At 38.8% G+C, this 18957-nt stretch overlaps 1 long non-coding RNA gene across 1 annotated transcript in view; it reads left to right on the top strand.

Annotated features, from left to right (window-relative positions):
• Positions 1-10025, top strand: part of LOC108581656 — a 52566-nt gene extending 42541 nt beyond the window's left edge. The window contains exon 3 of the long non-coding RNA XR_001894194.2: positions 9173-10025. This is a non-coding gene — a long non-coding RNA (uncharacterized LOC108581656). The remainder of the gene's footprint in view (positions 1-9172) is intronic.
• The last annotated feature ends 8932 nt before the right edge of the window (positions 10026-18957 follow it).

Here is an 18957-nt window from a genome sequence, read left to right as displayed (position 1 = left end):
CATGAAGATTACATGGTATGCCTACCAGCAAGCACCATCTACCACCAAGGAGGCACTAAACAACCAGAAGTCAAAATGACTCAGCTGGTTGACTTCAGCCAGCTTTCATCATCAGCATCTAGTGCTAATATGTTAGATACAAACAGTGTACCATGGCTGCGCATGGTGGCTCACATCTGTAATCCCAGCACTTTGGGAGGCCAAGGCAGGCAGATCATTTGAGGTCAGGATTTCGAGACCAGCCTGACCAACATGGTGAAACCCCGTCTCTACTAGAATACAAAAATTAGCCAGGTGTGGTGGCGGGCACTTGTAATCTCAACTGCTTGGGAGGCTGAGGCAGGAGAATTGATTGAACCCAGGTGACAGAGGTTGCAGTGAGTTGAGATCATGCCACCGCACTTCAGCCTGGGTAACAGAGCAAGACTCCCTTTCAATAATAAGAATAATAAATAAAAATAAACAGTGTACCATCGTGGCAGAGAGTAGGCTATGGAAGGTCTTTTTTTTTTTTTTTTTTTTTTTCGGAGGGGCCCTGTTTTTGCCCCCCGGGGTGGGGGGGGGGGGGGCGACTACAGGCGCCCGCCACCTCGCCCGGCTAGTTTTTTTTTGTATTTTTAGTAGAGACGGGGTTTCACCATGTTAGCCAGGATGGTCTCGATCTCCTGACCTCATGATCCACCCGCCTCGGCCTCCCAAAGTGCTGGGATTACAGGCTTGAGCCACCGCGCCCGGCCTATGGAAGGTCTTAAAAGCATGGGCTCTTGGGAAGTCGAGGCTGCAGTGAGCCGTGATTGCACCACTGCACTGCAGCCTGGATGACAGAGTGAGACCCTGTCTCAAAAAACAAACAAAAAAAGGGGCTCTCTATGGGGTCAGCTGAAGCGTTAGTTGAAACTGCACCACAGCCCAACTTCTGCCTCTGTCCAATTTTGCCTCTGCTCCATCCCTTCCACGGGTGTTAATCCCAAGAGCAACCCCTAATATGTTTTCTACATGATAATCTCCTCAGAGTCTATCTCTCAACTGACAATGCCAAGTGTTAATAATGATGCAGTACAATTGTTAACAACTGTTAACTCACATACACTGTGGGAATGTAACTTCGTATAACCATTTTAGAAAACTGAAAGAATCTACTAACGCTGACTATAGGAATACCCATGATCCGGTGGTGCAACTCCTGTGACAGAAATGCAGACATACGTGCAGCAAAATGCTTGTTTAAGAATGATCACAGCAGTATTATTTTCTTTTCTTTTTTTTTTTTTTTTGAGATGCCCAGGCTGGAGTGCAATGGCTCGATCTCCTCCGCCTCCCAGGTTCAAGTCATTCTCCTGTCTTAGCCTCCTGAGTAGCTGGGATTACAGGCATGCACCACCACACCCTGCTAATTAGTAGAGACGGGGTTTCACCATGTTGGTCAGGCTGGTGGCGGACTACTGACCTCGTGATCCGCCCGCGTTGGCCTCCCGAAGTGTTGGGATTACAGGTGTGAGCCACCGTGCCTGGCTGCAGCAATATTTTCAATGGCCCAAAATAGAAAACAAGCCAAATACACATCAACAGTAGAGTTAAAATCTATGGTATATTCATACAATGAAATCAACAGTAGAGTTAAAATCAACAGTAGAGTTAAAATCTATGGTATATTCATACAATGAAATACTCTAGAAAGTCTTCATAGCATGTAGATAATCTACGTACTAGAGTATAGTAAATATGGTATGTATGAACAAACTACTGCTACACATGACAACACAGCTAAGTCTGACAAACATAATGTTGAGTAAAGTGAGCCAAACACCAAACAATGTGATACCATTTATATATGTAAAGTTTGTAATGCAATTCTATGTATATAAAGTTCAAAAATAGGAAAAACTGATTCAAGCTGATAGAAGTCAAGACAGTGCTTAACTTTGAGTAGTGACTGCGAAAAGATGAAAAGGAGGCTGCTAAAGTGTGGAAATATTCTATTTCTTAATATGGGATGTGGTTATATGAGTGTTTTCATTTTGTGAAAATTATATGAGCAATATAGATATATTTTTAGACAGGGTCTTACTCTGTTACCCAGGCTGGAGTGCAGTGGTGCAATCATGGCTCACTGTAGCCTCAAACTCCTGGAACTCAAGGGATCCTCCCACCTAGGCCTCCCAAAGTGCTAGGATTACATGCATCTGGCTGAGCCATATATTTTAATGTATATATTACACATCAATAAAATGTCCTTGCCTGTTAGAGAAACATATTAAAGTATTAATAAATAAAATGGTACGATACTTTAGATTTTCTTAGAAAACTTCAGAAAAATAATTAGGCATGGGATAGATGAAACAAAAATATAGACTGCTAATACTTTTTTAAGCTGTGTGTTACATGAAAGTTCACGATTCTATTCTCTCTACTTTTGTGTATTGGAAGAATGTTTTTATAATAAAAAGCTACAAAAAAAACCACATGTACAATTTTAGTCTTAGTGTAGAGAAGGACATAAACCCAAAAGTCATAAATGAAAAAAATGTTGATGGCTTTAGCATCCATTCTAGTTCCCTTCCTCCCTGCCTTCCGTTGTAAAGGCTACAAAGTGAAATGTTGGCATTGCTAACCTCCTGGCACTGAGCCTGTCCATATGACCCTTAATGCTAGTTAATGAGCTTTAGGCAGAAATATATTCTACCTACATACATAAGCAATACAAATCAAAATAACAATGAAGGGCTATCCATTTTCACCTATTAGATTGATAATGATAAAAAATTTGTTACTCCCAACTGTTGTTGATAGTTCGAAGACACATTCTTCTACACTATTGGTGGAAATATAAGTTCATATAAAACCCCTTGGAAGAGTACTTTGGAAATATCTATCGAAATTCTCCCGAAAGCAACAGCCACATTTGAATGGTAAGAGTAAGAATGGAAAGGAAACAACAGATATGAAAGCCTAAGTAGAGTCTAATTAATTTGCTGACTGAATATGGATGAAAGGGTCAAACATTACTAGGGCATTAATAGAAATAAGGAAGTCATACACACTTGTTTGGGCAAGCAGTTAATAATTCAGTTTTTCTGTTACTGCACAATGAAGACAATTTTTTAATTCCCTCTAGGTCCAGAATCTAGATGTTAATACATATATTTATATAGAAGATTTGTAATTTCATTAAGTATTAATCCAGGAACTCAAAAGGAAGGAAACAGAATGCCACTTAGCCTTAGCTACAAGTAGGACCTACTCATAAAGAAAACACACTTCAAATAGTGGTGAGAGACTTTTCTTGCCTGACCAACTGGCAAAGATTTTTTTTTTTTTTTTGAGACGGAGTCTTGCTCTGTCACCCAGGCTGGAGTACAGTGGCATGATCTCGGCTCACTGCAACCTCTGCCTCCCCGTTTCAAGTGATTCTCCTGCCTCAGACTCCTGAGTAGGTGGAACTATGGGCACCCATCACCACACCTAGCTAATTTTGTACTTTTAGTAGAGACGAGGTTTCACCATATTGGCCAGGGTGGTCTCAAACTCCTGACTTTGTGATCTGCCCACCTCAGCCTCCCAAAGTGCTGGGATTACAGGTGTGAGCCACTGTTCCTGGCCAAAGATTTTAAAAAATAACCTAGATTAGCAAAGATGCAGAGAAATGGGTACTGTCATATACTGCTGGTGGGTGTGTAAGGGATTACAACTTTTAGAAGACAATTTTACAGTAGATAGCAAAAACTTTTAAAAAATGTTAGGTCTTGTGATCCAGCAATTCCAACTCTATCTGAAAAGTATATGCAGATATGCTTAAAATAATTTTTTAATCAAAGTAATATATGCACATGGTTGGGTTTTTTGTTCTGTTTTGTTGTTGTTGTTTTTAGAGACAAGGTCTGGCTAAGTTGCTCAGGCTAGCTTCAAACTCCTGGGCTCAAGAAATCCTCCCAACTAGCCCCAGCCTCTCCAGCAGCTGGGAAAACAGGCATGCACCATCGTGTCCTGCGTGCACATGGTATTTTTAAAATTAATTACTCTAGAAGATTTAGATGGGAAAGCAGTGTACCTCTGCTCCATTTCTTATCCATACTGCTCTCCAATCTACCACTTTCAAGAACGTTTTAGTCATTTCATCTACTACTTACTTCTTTGTGTTTAAATAATTTGCTCATTCAGGCTTTTTCTTGATTTATCAACTTAAAACATTGTCTACAGACATCCTGTTAAAGTAGTTGAGGATTTCACTCTCTTACTCAATCTCCACTTCCTTTCCCCACTTCCTCTCACTATAGCTTTTTCACAATCTTTAAATGTCATAAGGCAGGACTTTTTGGTAAAAACAAAACCTTGTTTTCATAGGGCAAAAGTGTTTTGATTAATTTGGTAATAAGTATTTACGTAATTATGACTATGTAAAGATTCTAAATATCAAAGGGATAGCAATATTTTTTTCCAAATCTCCAAACATAAAAACATTCAGCAACCTAGTAGTTCCATTTTTTTCTCAAGACCTTCCTCTCATATCCCTCTAACTCCTCATCTAATCAGGACTGACTGCTCCATAGACTTGGGGCGCAGTTGTCATTCTTGGACTTCTCCTCACTATCCTGTGTTAGCTCTCTCATTTCCTGGACTGCTTTTTCTTTCTCAGTTCACTCTCCAGTATTCCTGAAATAAAATTTCCTAAGAAAAGGTACATATAGGTAAAATTCTGAGTCCTTGAATCTCTGAAAATGTCTTTTTTTGAGACAGGGTCTTAGGCTGTTGCCAGACTGGAGTGCAGTGGCATGATTATGGCTCATTGCAGCACCCATCTCCCAGGCTCAGGTGATCCTCCCACCTCAGTCTCCAGTGTAGCTGGGACTTCAGGTGCGTGGCCCTCCATGCCTAGCTCATTTTTTTTTTTGTATTTGTAAAGACATGGTTTTGTCATGTTGCCCAGGTTGGTCTCGAACTGCTGAGCTCAAGCCATTCGCCTGCCTTGGCCTCCCAAAGTCCTGGGATTGCAGGCATGAGCCACCACACCCGGCCAAAATGTCTTTATTCTATCCTCATACTTTATTGGTGGTTTGGTTGGATCTAAAATTCTTAGCTAAACCTAATTTCTCTTCAGAATGTTGAAGATAACAGCCCTTTGCTTTCTAGAATTCAGTGACAATGTTAAGAAGCATGAAGTTATTTTTTCTCCTTTCTTTTGATCTGATCCTTTTTCCTCTCTTTGGAAGCTTTGATGGTGTTTATTCCCAGTGCTGTAGTTTTTTTCTTCTTCATTTTTGTTTGATACTCTCTGGATCTCTTACTGGCTAAACAATAGAATTCCTGGTTGATTCTTTAAGTCTCTTACCTTTCTTCTCCAGTGTTCCATCTCTTTGTCTCCTTGTTTGACTTTCTGGGAGATGTCATCAATGTTCTCGTGCTCTTCTTTTCTGCTTTTAAATTCGGTGATTGTATTTTAAATTCCCAAATGCTTTTTAAAAATAATTTTCTTTAGTTCCCTGCATCATCTTGGTTTCCTCTGAGTTCCTTTTTGGTTGGTTTGTTACCTTTGATATTGTGAGCTTTTCCCAATTATCTGGTGATTCTTGGGTTTTTGTTCTTTTTGCATGTGTGTTTACATGACAGAAATAAACTAAAAAGATATATTGGAAGGCCTTGCTGGAGTGAGGAGGACAGGTCAAATGGTGGGTTTCACTTATGGTGATCGATTGGTACACCAGTCTTTTTATTGGCCAACTACCAAATGTCAGGACGAGAAAGTAAAGTAACTTAGTTTCTCCATAGAAGAAACTAAATTCTCCCATCTTAAGTTGCATTTTGTGAGCAAGGTGTAGAAATGAGTCTGACCGTCCACTGTTCAGCCAGAACATTTAGGCTGATGCAGCCAAGGATATTCAGGTTAGATGTCTGTAACATGTACATCTGCATTAAAAAGTAGTCTGAAAGTACATATACCAAAATGTTAAACTAGTTATCTCTTAGTTGTGGATTCATGGGTTATTTAAATTCTCTTTTTTTCTTACTTAAATTTTCTAATTTTTCTACAAAATTAACTATTTGATTTTTTAAAGTATGTAAATAAAATCAAACCATAAAAAACACCCAATTTCTTAAATGGACAAAATATTTCAACAGCTATTTCATCAAAGAAGATATATAGATAGCAAAATAAGTAAGTGAAAAGATGTACAACACCTTTTGTAATTAGAGAAAAACAAATTAAAACCACAACGAGATACTACTATATACTCATTGAATGGCTTTTTTAAAACAACACATATACTACCAAGTGCTGGTAATGGTGTACAGCAATTTTCATACATTGTTGATGGGAATGCAAAATGGTACAGCCACTTTGGAAAACAGTTGACAGTTTTCATGAAGTTAAACACATACCACATGGCCAATAATCCTACTCCTAGATATTTACCAAAGAAAAATGAAAGTATATGTTCATACAAAAATCTGTACATGAATATTTACAGTAGATTTATTCATAATAGCCAGAACCTGGAAACAACCCAAATATCCTTCAACTGTAGGATATTCCTTTGATATTCCATAGTATGAATACCTCCATACTATGGAATACTACCCAACAATGAAAATAAATGAACTATTGATACATATTACAACAATATGAACAAATCTCAAATGCATTATGTTAAGTGAAAGAAGCCAGACTCAAAGGCTATATTCTTTCTAATTTCATTTATATGACATTCTGGAAAAGCAAAACTATAGGGACATAGGACAGATAGTTGGTTGCCAGGGGTCAGGGGCAAAGGGACAAGCTAACAAAAGGACAGTATGAGAGAATTTTTTGAGCGATGGCACTTTCTGTCCTTGATTATATGACTCTATGAATTTGTCAAAACGCATGGTATCATGTGCTAAAATGAGTGACTTTTAGTGTATAGAAATTTTTCGGGCCAGGCGAGGTAGCTCGCACCCGTAATCCCAGCATTTTGGGAGGCTGAGGTGGGCAGATCATCTGAGGTCAGGCGTTCAAGACCAGCCTGGCCAACATGGCGAAACCCCGTCTCTACTACAAACTCCAAAAATTAGCTGGGCGTGGTGGTGGGCGCCTGTAATCCCAGCTACTTGGGATGCTGAGGCAGGGAGAATTGCTTGAACCTGAGAGGCAGAATTTGCGGTGAGCCGAGATCACACCACTGCACTCCAGCCTGGGCAACAAAGTGAGGCTCCATCTTAAAAAAAACAAAGAAAGGAAAGAAAAATAAATTTTAAAAATACAATTATAAAAAACACTGTGTATTAAAATTACAACTTACAAAACTCTTAAATTAGAAGCTAAATATTTCAGAAGGATCCTATGTATGGTTCCTGTAAATAGCAAGACCCCTCTGGCATTAAGATATAATGAAATTTGGCCGAGCATGGTGGCTCACACCTGTAATCTCAGCACTTTGGGAGGCTGAGTCAGGCGGATCATGAGGTCAGGAGTTTGATACCAACCTGGCCAATATAGTGGAAACCCCGTCTCTACTAAAAATACAAAAATTAGCTAGGTGTGGTGGCATGCTACCACATAAGGTTGGAAGCAAATTAGCATGATAGGCAAAGTAGTCCCAGCTACTCAGGAGGCTGAGGCAGGAGAATAACTTGAACCTGGGAGACGGAGGTTATGGTGAGCCAAGATCGCGCCACTGCACTCCAGCCTGGGCAACAGAGCGAGACTCCATCTCAAAAAAATATATATATATACATCTTTATATATATACATGAAATTTATAAAATTTATAAAATGTATAAAATTAACTCACACATAAAGATTCTGGCACATATCTATTGCACATTGTCTGAACACTGGCAATGCTGAGCCCGTGAAGTCATAAGAACTGCGTCTTTATCCTTGGAAAAGATGAGACATTGGTCAAAGAGAACCTGATGTGACACAGTGAAATTAATACAACTCCATTCCTACTATTCCATTCATTAAACACATATTTATAATTATTTGTAAGTATTTGTTAGTTGCTTATTATATAAAAGCTTATGACAACGCAGAGAATACAGAGATAAATCATGAATCATATGCAAAGATCTAGTAAGGGAAACTAACCACATAGTATGTCACATAGCCACATTACTAGGCAGGAAATGACTAATGCTGCGTGAGCGGTATAGAGGAGGGATTCAGGGTAGAAGATTACTCTTTCTTTTTTTTTTGTTTTTGTTTTTGTTTTTGTTTTTGTTTTTGAGTCGGAGTCTCGCTCTGTTGCCCACGCTGGAGTGCAGTGGCGCAATCTCGGCTCACTGCAAGCTCCGCCTCCCGGGTTCACGCCATTCTCCTGCCTCAGCCTCCTGAGTAGCTGGGACTACAGGCGCCCGCCACCGCGCCTGGCTAATTTTTTGTATTTTTAGTAGAAACGGGGTTTCACCGTGGTCTCGATCTCCTGACCTTGTGATCCGCCCGCCTCGGCCTCCCAAAGTGCTGGGATTACAGGCGTGAGCCACCGCGCCCGGCGAAGATTACTCTTTCTTAGTAGTGAGGTCAGAGATTGCTGTTTGGACTACACTGCATTTTTAAAAGGGTATTTGAAGAGGTCAAATTTGAAATGCAGAATTGGGCATGTGGGAACTGGGAAGGAGCCCAGGGAAGGCAATTCAAGCATAAAAGAAAACAAAACGAAATGAAACTCATATAATTTTTCTTACATATGGTGGGGAAGTAGCTGTAAACACACTAGCTATTATCCTTATCATCATCATCATTATGTGAACACTATGTGACATGGACTACTTTGCCTATCATGCTAATTTGCTTCCAACCTTACTTATTGTAATAGCCATTGTGTTCTTCCAGCAGAATCTTCAGTGTTAGCCCGAAAGTTCTTGGTCTAATCACCTGAAACATGATTTTGTTGACTCTGTCATTAAACGTTAAAATGTGTGATTATTCAGTAAAAAATACATCTCTTCTGTCACTCTTTTTCCCCGTGCCTCCTTTTTCCTCCTTAGCCATTGTGAATAATATCCTCTTAAAAATGCCACATAAAATCATACATCTCTGGTATTCTCATTAATATTAAAATGTATTTTAAATTCTCTTGTCCCTGTATTATTCAACCAGATAAAAAGGAGGAACAGATCAATTTTCATGTGCCCTCTGTAATTGCAATTTTCAGTACTTCAACCATGTCCCTTTATACTCTTTTCTATTTTGCAGGCTAAATAATCACTTTGAGTCAGTTGCTGCAGTGAAACTTGAAACCTGATCATTGAAGAAGCCTGCAATTTAGCAGAAAACAAGTCACACCAGGCTCTGCTGCTCCAGCTGCATATTGAAGATCGAGTCTCTTTAAAAATACCCTTATATTTCTAGTTACTTTTGTTGCTATAACATAATTCAAGCCTTAAATAACTTTGCAAAGTTGTTTTTTGAAGAATATTATATATTCATACCTACTCACAAGTTCTAAGTGGCTCACTATAATCTTATAAGATCATAGTGATGTGATATATAACTGTATAGTGGTATGATATATGATATAGTGATGATGTATGATATAACTATAATCTTATAAGACTATAGTGATATGATATATAACACTGCTTAAGCATAATTTGTGGGAAATGACATGTGCTGGTTAAATGGATTTTCTGGTTAAACCCTTTTATCTTTCAATCTTGTCGCATGATTCAGGATTTTGAGTTGCTTCGTTTCTGAAAATGATGCTGTTATTGAGAGCAGAACCTATGCTGCTAGATGCTGTTTTGATGTTATTTTGCTGCTGTTGTCATTTGTTGTCGTCATTTGTCTCTACTAAGGGCAGATCCTTTCCCCTTCTCTCTTTTCTGTCTCTTCTCTCTCTCTTTCTCTTTCTCTGTCTGCTTTATGTGTGTGTGTATGTGTGTGTAATTGAGGTGCCAATTAATGCCAGTTAATTGGGTTCTGATTAACTTGGGGTTTTACTATTAGCAGGCCAAATTACCTCACCCCTAGAAACACCTGGAATATATTCCCTTCTTTTTTTTCTCCCAGTCACTATTCCTTCTTAATTAAAACAAAATAAAACTTATTCACAAGGCTATGTCTCCCAACTACTTGTGAAAACCCATTGTTAACAGCTATCAAAAGCCCATTTATACTTCAATTTGCCAAGTTGATACTTGGTAGTTCTGAATATATAAAACCACTTTGGTCATCAAGAGAGAATACAGTCTATATTAGTTTGTTCTCATGCTGCTATGAAGAAATGCTGGAGACTGGGTAATTTATAAAGGAAAGAGGTTTAACTGACTCACAGTTCCACAGGGCTGGGGAGGCCTCAGAAAACTTACAATCATGGTGAAAGGGGAAGCAAACACGTCCTTCTTCACATGGCAGCGGGAAAGAGAAGAATGAGAGCCAAGAGAAGGGGGAAGCCTCTTATAAAATCATCAGATCTCGCTAGAACTTACTATCACAAGAATAGCATGGGGGAAACTGCCCCCATGATTCAATTACCTCCTACTGGGTCCCTCCCACGACATGTGGGGATTATGGGAACTACAATTCAAGATGAGATTTGGGTGGGGACACAGCCAAACCATATCACAGCCTATAAGGTACAAAGAAATAGGGCAGATCTAACAATGATTTGCACAGTCCTAAGCCCTAGACAGTGGAGGAAATGGTTGGTGTACCAAAAAGTCACCACTACCACCATTAATTTATTCAGCAAATTTTAAAAAAGTCTACTATGTGCAAATCACTATACTAAGGGCCATAAAGAAGACAAGGCATGGTCTAGTAGTTTAATATGGAGACTAATAGTTTGAGCAGAGCTAGTATGTCATACACGCCATGTTCATGGTTCAGGAAATAATATGGCAATTCAAAGGAGGATGATGTCACTTCTGGGTATGTGATAAAGGAAAATTCTGTAAAAGAGATGATGTCTGAGCTGATCCTTGAAGAAGGCGTAGGATTTTAGTAGGCAGAGTTGACAGAGTCCAGTGAAAACAAAGAGGCAGGAAAGCCCAAGTCTGTTCAGGGGCTGTGAGGAAAGATGCATGAATGAGAAAAATGACAAAAAGGGTTAGAAAGGCAGGTAGGATTCAATCAGGGAAAACTACTCCCAGCTAGATTTTGAACCCTATTCCAAATAAATGAACACTTTTGACCAAAGCCCTGGTCAAGGGCTCAGACTTTTTATCAGATAGATTTGAGCTCCAATCCTGATTCTACTTACTATTTATGATCTTGAGCAAGTCACCTACCTACCTTACTGCTCTAAGCCTCAGGTTGATCACCTCTATCTCACAGGGCTGCTGTCAGGTTTAAGTTTAACTGGGATATGAAACACTCACTCATTCTGAAAATATTTACTGACCCTTCACTGTATATGTCCCAGACACTGAGCTTTGTACTGATAATACAGAGATAAAGGTAGAAACCCTTCCTTCAAGGAACACATGAGCCAATGCTTAAGGCAGATAAGTAAACAGAAAACTACAATATCGTATGAGTGAGCACAGGGGCAGAGGTGTTCAATAACTCAGATCAGGGGTGGCGGTGGTAAAGAAAACTGACCAGAGGAGGTACTCCCTGAGGCACCTCAAAGGATTCTTTGAAGAGGGATAGAAATAGAACTTACTTTCTAAGGTCTGATTATTTTTATTAGCCTTTATGTTAACATGTAGTTTCTAGCAGACACAAACATTTAAAACTCTAAGTAAATTTTTGTTGTTACTGTTACTCACTTTCATCTGTCTGGTTGATTGTTGTTGTCTTATTTCAAAGTCAGAAAAATAGAGATGGAGTAGGAGAGAGTACCCTATTTCTCAGGTGACCAAAAGGAAGAAGAAAAGAGTCCATTTGCAATCATGATAGCAGTGGAAGAGCCAAATCCCTGAGACATGTGATAAAATGAAAGAATTAAAGGGAAGTTAGCCTAACACGAAGTAGGAAATCTGGGTTCTCATTTGCAGAAGATCTGTTACAGACATTTGTTGGGTTTTCAACCCACATTTATTTCTTCTTTTGAAACAGGGCCACCTTTTTGTTTTGTTTGAATCTTTACCTATTTGTATTATATGTGTTCTGGTGAAGCTGACTATTTGACTCTGACTTCATGCTTCATGAGTTGGGTGTGATTCAGGCTTGGCCAATTAGAGTCTCACATTGGTCATGGTGATTGGATCAGAGATGAAGGCATGATCCAATTAGAGCCAGTCAGAGTCTATGTGGGACTTTTGCGGAACTCCTAAGATAAGTATGCCTTGGCTTAAGATAAGTAAGCCTTGGCTTCTACTTGTTTGAACATGGCAAGTTGTAGACTATGAGCTACTGGTCGCCATATTTCCACCACTTGCCACCACTTGCAGCCTTAGATTGAAGTCAGTCAACAGGGAGGAGAGCAGGGATCCTCACAGTAGAATGTAAAGTCCATGGGGGCAGAAAGCTTGGCTTTACAAAAAAAAAAATGTACAAAACAAATGTTTGGGTCAAAATTTATTACAAAATGAATACACTCATTTGTCTAGATGAAGAAATAGTACATTACCCCCCATGCTTCTCCCAATCACTATACCTTCTCTCCTCCTAACTAATAACATCATTGTTTGACAGTTTTTAAAGTTATATAGATGAATGGAATATATACTTGTGTATCTGGCTTCTGTCACTCAACATTGTAAATGTCTTTGGTATATATATGCCTTCATTTCTATTGAATATATTCCTGAGAATAGAATTGCTGGATCATGGAGTATACAAATATTCCGCTTTAGAAGATTACTGCCAAATTATCTTCTGAAGTGATTGTATCAGCTTACTCTCCTACCCTAATGTGTACCTGTTATTGCATATCCTAGGCAACATTTGGTATTATGAGTCTTTAAACATGAATGTACGGTATATCATATTGCACTTTACTAATTACTAATGAGGCTGAATACCCTTTCATATGTTTATTGGCTATTTGTATGTCCTTTTTTGTGGAGTACCTATTCAAGTGTCTATTGAGTTACCCTTTTTTTTTTCTTTTTTGATTTGTAGGAGATGTTAAAATTTTTATCTTTTAAAATATCCTGAATATAAAGCCTTCTTAGCTACAGGTGTTGCAAATACCTTCTCCCACTGGGCTTGCCTTTTTATTCTCTTAATGCTGCCATTGGACAAACAAATGTTCCTAATTTTTTGGGTTTTTTGAAACAGAGTCTCACTCTGTCGGCCAGGCTGGAGTGCAGTGGCTCAATCTCAGCTCACTGCAAGCTCCGTCTACTGGGTTCATACCAGTCTCCTGCCTCAGCCTTCTGAGTAGCTGGGACTACAGGAGCCCACCACCACACCTAGCTAATTTTTTGTATTTTTAGTAGAGACGGGGTTTCACCATGTTAGCCAGGATGGTCTCAATCTCCTGACCTCGTGATCCACCCGCCTCGGCCTCCCAAAGTGCTGGGATTACAGGCATGAGCCACTGTTCCTAATTTTAATATGCTCAAATTTAACCACCTTTTCCTTTATGGTGGTTCTTTTTGTGTCCTAGAGTAAAATATTCTTCAATATTATCTTCTATAAGCTTAATTATTTTTCCATTTAACATTTGGATCTACAATCTATATGGAATTAATTTTTTGTGTGGGATATAAAGTAGGAATCAAGGTTTGTTTTTTAAAAAATACGGCTCTCCAATTGACGCAGCCCTATTAATTTGAAGACATCATTTCTTAATGCTCTGCAGTGTAACATTTTTCATAAATCAAGTGTCTATGTATGCAAGGGTTTGTTTCTGGACTATCTATTCTCTTTGATGAGTCTATCTATCCTGATATTAATATTGCTTTACTATACTAATACCATATTATATTATTGTTTTATAATAAACCTTGATGAACAGTAGAATAAGTCCTTTCACCTTGTTCCTCTTCTTCAGAGTGTTTTGGCCATTCTTTGCCCTTCGTATTTCCATACACATTTTAGAAGCATGTTTCTGTTTTCTACAAATAAACCTGTTGAGATTTTCGTTGGGATTGCATTGGATCTGTAAATCAGTTTGGGGAGACTGACATATTTACAACATTAACATTTCCAATCCATGAACATGACATATATTTCTATTTATTTAGGTTAACTTTAATTTCTCTTAATAAAATTCTGTAGTACTCTGTATAAAGAGGTCTTGCAGTCTTTCATTACTTTTGTTCATAAGTATTTGATATTTTGTGCAATTGTAAATATTAACTAAAATTTAAAAATGTTTTTTCTATTTGTTACTGGCATATAGAAAAATAATTGAATTATTGTAAATTGACTTTATCTATTAGGTCCCTATGGCTGCAAGACAAATTGTTGCACATTTTGCGTCTTAAAACACAAATTTATTATCTTGCAGTTTCCATGAGTTAGTAGTTTACATACAGATTGGCTATGTCAAAAGATCTGCTTAGGGTCTCAGTAGGCTGAAATCAAATTATCAGCCAGGGCTAATATCTCACCTGAGGCTCAGGATCCTCTACCAAACACACAGGTTATTGGCACAACTCAGTTCCTTGCAGGGTAGAGCTGAGCTTCCTCTTTTCATATTGGTTGTCATCCAGCAGCCACTCTCAGCTTCTAGAGGCCACTACAATTTCCTGCCATGTGGTCCTCTCCAAAACATGGCATTTCACCTCTTGAAGGTCAACAGGAGAGCATCTCTCTTGCTTCAAGTATCTCTGACTTCTAATGTCTCTAACATCTAGACTGTCTTCTAAAAGGGCTCACCTAATTACATAAGGGCCACCATGATAATCTCTCTTTTTGACTAATTCAAGTTCAACTGACTGAGAACCTTAATTACATGCACAAAATTCCTTCACCTTTGCCATACAGCATAACCTAACCATGGAAGTGAAATCTCACAATATCACATGTCCACCACACTTAAGGGGAGGTGTTCACATAGATTGTACATCTATTGTACTGGCATCTTTGCGGACAACTTAGAATTCTACCCACTACACCTTGTTTCTAGCAACTTACTAATTCTAGTAATATATTTATGGAGTCATTGGAATTTTTTTAAAAATGCATTCGTATTATCTAAATATAATAACACTTTTATTTCTTCTCAATTCTTTTTTTTTTTTTTTTTTTTTTTTTTTTTGAGATGGAGTCGTGCTCTGTCGCCAGGCTGGAGTGCAGTGGTGCAATCTTGGCTTACTGCAACCTCCACCTCCCAGATTCAAACGATTCTCCTGCCTCAGCCTCCCGAGTAGCTGGGACTCAGGTGCGCACCACCACACCCAGCTAATTTTTGTATTTTTAGTAGAGATGGAGTTTCACCATGTTTACTAGGATGGTCTCAATCTCTTGATCTCATGATCCACCCACCTCAGCCTCCCAAAGTGCTGGGATTACAGGCATGGGCCACAGTGCCCAGACTTCTTCTTAATTCTTATATTGTTAAAAATGTCTTTTTCTTGAATTATTGCACTGACTAGAACCTCCAGTACAATGCTAAAAAGAAGCAGTGATAGTGGACTTGCTTGTCTTTTGTACCATTGCATCTCTAGTGCCTAAAATGGAGCATGGGACACAGCAGCTTTTCAATAAATATTTTTAAATGAATGACAGCATGACTGAGAGATGGGGAAAGACTGGTTCCTGCTCGATCATTTAAGCTGCTAGATCCCACCATGTCTTAAGTCATCCCTAACCTTGGATTTTTTAATGACAAGAAGCAATAAATTTGTTCTCCCTTCTTACGTTGTTTTTCACCATGTTAGCCAGGATGGTCTCAATCTCTTGACCTTGTGATCTGCCAGCCTCGGCCTCCCAAAATGCTAGGATTACAGGCGAGAGCCACCACACCCAACTGGAATCATCTTTAATAGCTACCCATTTCTTAGCTTCTTTGTCCAACCAATCACCCAGTACTATCAATTCTGTCTCCAAGGATACCTCTTCGATCTGTTGTTATGGACTGAATGTTTGTGTCCCCTCACAAATTCATATGTTGAAGCCCTAACCCTCAATGTAATATAATGGTATTTGGAGGTAATTAGACTTTGGAAGGTAATTAGGTTTAGAAAGGGTCAGGATGATGGGGCTCCCCTGAAGGGATTAGTGTCTTTATAAGAAGAGGAGGAGACTGAAGTTTCTCTCTCACTATCTACCGTGTGAGGACATAGGTAGAAGGCAGTCATCTACAAGCCAGGAAGAGAGTCCTCACCAGAAACTTGACCACATGGGCATCCTGAGTTCAGTCTCTGGAACTGTGAGAAATAAATTTCTGGTGTTTAAGCCAACCAGTCTATGGTATTTTGTTATGGCACCCCAAGCCAACAAGGACATCTGTCTAACTGCTCTTAGTCTTTACCTGACACCTGGACCCCTTGGATACCCTTCTAACTGCAGGTGCCACACCTTCTCTTGGTCATCTTCACTAATTCACGTTCCACATAGTGGGTCAAACTGATCTTTTAAAAACATGCTTATGTCATCTCGTTGCCCAAAGCCCTATTATAGTTTATAATAAGACTCAAACTCCACCAAGACCTACACCTTGTATGCTCTGGCTTTGGCCCAATTGTCTCATTTAACGCCAGCCACATTGGTCCTTTGTTTCCTCTGCTCACCTACTAGTTCTTCATGCCTCAGAGCCTCTTTCTGCTGGCTGTTTCCTCTTCACCACCAGTACTCCTCTTCCCTGACCAACTCCTATTCATTTTTCAGTTTAAATGTTGCTTTCTTGGGCAAGGATTCTCTACTTATCTATGTTAAATTATACTCACCTTGACAAGCTCTCCTAACTTCTGCCTTCTCATGATACACATCCTAACTATTGTCTAACACTTCCTATAATTGTTTAATGTCTGTCTTCTCACTCCAGATTGTAAGTTCTATGACAGCAAGAACTGAACCAGTCTTGCTTGCTGCTAGCATACAGGACCGAGAACGCCCTTGATAAATATCTGGATGTTTATTTGGGAATGAGGATGTGTGCTGGGGGTTAAGGAGTACTTGTATAGAAATGTTTTTCCTACCACGTCATTACAATAAAAGACTTAGAATGAGGATCACAATATTGGTTCCACCATTAAGAGGAATCATAATTTTGACAAAATTTAACCTCATTCTGGGGGCAAGTAGTGAGTAACTGAGGTAGCCTCCAATATACTAGAGCAAAATATAGGTGGGTCAAGCAGGCAGTAAAGAATAAGCAATTTCCTTCTTGGATGCCATTAACCAGAGAGAGATGCTGACCACCTGGAATCAAAGCAGCACTCCACTGGCATGCATTGAGTGAGCCAGTTTAATCATAAAGACAAAGCCATTTATACAAGCTTTTTGTTTGCTCATTGATTTGATATATGCTTGTTCTAGAGATCTGCAGGGGGAAAATCTGTCAGTAGTCTTTCAATTTGTAATAGACATGGAAATACCTATGCTTTGTAAATGTGTCCTTTATGCTCATTTTACCATTTCTTTTGCTATGCATACTGATCTGCAAAGTAAAGTTGGGACAAACTTAGAAGAATAGAAATAGGCTTTTGCATATTTATGAAGGAAGAATACACAAAAATAGGCTATACATTTTCTAAAATACTGGATTCTTGCAACCAAACATGAGATCTATCTTTGGACTTAAGAACTGGTAAAGAGTATTTAAAATAATAAATTAATGTATATTGATTATTTCCTAAGTTATTAAATATCTGTTACCAAGCAAAATCTTTCCTACAAGATGTTTTTTTCTTACAATTAATGAAAAACTTCATATTTCATATTTTAGTGAAAGTTCTAACTTTTCCTTTGGGGACAGTGAGAGGAGAATATCTTTTTTTAAAATTCAACTAATAAGTAATTTCAGTTAAGGTAATTCTTACTTTTTCAGCTATTTGTTATAGCATTCCCTCAGTATAGTGTGAGGCAAAGATCACCTAGTCTTAATGTCCTTAAACCTGGTTTCTGATTGGAAATCAGCTGCCACCACTAAAACATGATCTGTCTCAGCCCTCATCTGTCAAATGAGAGGCATCCGCTGTTCTAAAAGTCTGATTTCAGCGGTTTTCTTTCTTTTGAGTTTATGAATTCTATTTTATATATTGGCTTAAAAGCTATTAAATAAAAGCATGGAAGGGAAAAATGCTGTTCTAAATATAAAGTTAGATTTTTGGAAGTAAGACTTCTAAATTGAAACCAGATTCTGACTGAGAACTTTTTATTAGAGCTCAGGAATTCATAGCAGTAAAGAGAGTAAAAAAATACAGATGTTTTACTGCCTGGTGTAATGGGAACCAAATGACCAGACAGTGGCATGAGAATTAAATGACCTTTATAATGCATTTTGGTATCCAGGAAAATCCATTACATAATTGCAATCCATTGTTATATTAATTTCTTTGGATTATGTTGTTAAATTTTCCTAGTTTTGTGATGCTCAGGGTTGTTTTGTCTCTATTGGCCTTGTAAAATTTTCCTCACTGCTTGATTTTTCTTTTTTTTTTTCCATTTAAAAATATTATATAGCAGGGTAAGAATTTGTATCCCTTGTATTCCTACCGCTTAGGGTGTTCTTCCTGAGCAATGACTGGTGGTGTCACATACCCTGTTGATGTATAAGGTGGTTCCTGAGAAAATCCTTTGAGAGGCCAACCCTGGCTTCTATTTTTCTGGCAATGTATGGCTTGAAAATTGCCCACAATTTTCCTTGAGAAGTTTAAACAAAATTTCTCCTTTCCCTAAAGAAGTTTTAAATGAGAATTTTTTTTCCTGGCTGGGCGCAGTGGCTCATGTCTGTAATTCCAGCACTTTGGGAGGCCGAGGTGGGCAGATCACCTGAGGTCAGGAGTTTGAGACCAGCCTGGCCAACATGGCAAAACCCCATCTCCATTAAAAATACAAAAAAATTAGCCGGGCACGGTGGTGCGTGCCTGTGGTCCCAGCTGCTCAGGAGGCCGAGGCAGGACAATCGCTTGAACCCAGAAGGCGGAGGTCGCAGTGAGCTGAGATTGCGCCACTGCACTCCAGCCTGGGCAACA

The sequence above is a fragment of the Papio anubis genome, chromosome 14 (genome assembly GCF_008728515.1).
Source record: "Papio anubis isolate 15944 chromosome 14, Panubis1.0, whole genome shotgun sequence".
NCBI lineage: Eukaryota > Metazoa > Chordata > Mammalia > Primates > Cercopithecidae > Papio > Papio anubis.
The sequence above is the reverse complement of the archived record's forward strand: the minus strand, read 5'-3'. Positions and strand labels throughout refer to the sequence as shown.